The sequence below is a fragment of the Arachis duranensis genome, chromosome 10 (assembly GCF_000817695.3).
Source record: "Arachis duranensis cultivar V14167 chromosome 10, aradu.V14167.gnm2.J7QH, whole genome shotgun sequence".
Taxonomy (NCBI): domain Eukaryota; kingdom Viridiplantae; phylum Streptophyta; class Magnoliopsida; order Fabales; family Fabaceae; genus Arachis; species Arachis duranensis.
In genome coordinates, this window is record NC_029781.3 from 57,190,494 (window position 1) to 57,191,682 (window position 1,189).

Below are 1,189 nucleotides of genomic sequence, written 5' to 3' on the forward strand. Positions count from 1 at the left end.
AGCCGCCTTTGTGGTTGGACCACTGGCTTGGCGTCATCCTCCAGCAAGATTTTGTGCGTGCATCTGGCTGGGCTAATGCCCTTGAGATCACTGATGGACCACCCAAGAGCTGTCTTGTGTGTCCTTAGCACTTGAATTAGTGCTTCCTCTTCCTGTGGCTTTAAGGTAGAGCTTATAATTACAGGAAAGGTTTCACCTTCTCCCAGAAATGCATATTTCAGGGATGGTGGTAATGGTTTGAGTTCGGGTTTTGGATGTTTCTCCTCTTCTTGAGGGATTTTCAGAGGTTCTATTATTCTCTCTGATTCCTCCAGATCAGGCTGAACATCTTTAAAGATGTCCTCTAGCTCTGATTCGAGACTCTCAGCCATATTGACCTCTCTTACCAGAGAGTCAATAATATCAACACTCATGCAGTCATTTGGGGTGTCTGGATGTTGCATGGCTTTGACAACATTCAACTTAAACTTGTCCTCATTGACTCTCAGTGTTACTTCCCCTTTTTGGACATCAATGTGGGTTCGGCCAGTTGCTAGGAAAGGTCTTCCTAGAATGAGGGTTGCACTCTTGTGCTCCTCCATTTCTAGCACCACAAAGTCAGTAGGAAAGGCGAATGGCCCAACCTTGACAATCATGTCTTCAATCACTCCTGATGGGTATTTAATCGAGCCATCAGCAAGTTGAAGGCATATCCTGGTAGGTTTGATTTCTTCAGCTAAACCAAGCTTTCTGATAGTAGATGCAGGTATGAGGTTGATACTTGCCCCAAGATCACATAAAGCTTGCTTGGTACAAACACCTTCTAATGTGCATGGTATCATAAAGCTCCCAGGATCTTTAAGCTTCGCAGGTAAGCTTTTCAGAATGACTGCACTGCATTCTTCAGTGAGGTAAACTTTTTCAGTTTCCCTCCAATCCTTCTTATGACTTAAGATCTCTTTCATGAACTTAGCATAAGAGGGTATTTGCTCAAGTGCTTCTGCAAACGGAATCTTTATTTCAAGAGTCCTGAGATAGTCTGCAAAGCAGGTAAATTGCTTATCCTGTTCCGCTTGGCGGAGTTTTTGAGGATAAGGCATTTTGGCTTTGTATTCCTCAACCTTAGTTGCTGCAGGTTTATTACCTACGGAAGTGGGTTGGGAAGCCTTTTTAGAAGGGTTGTTATCATCACTTGTATGTGACTGATCAC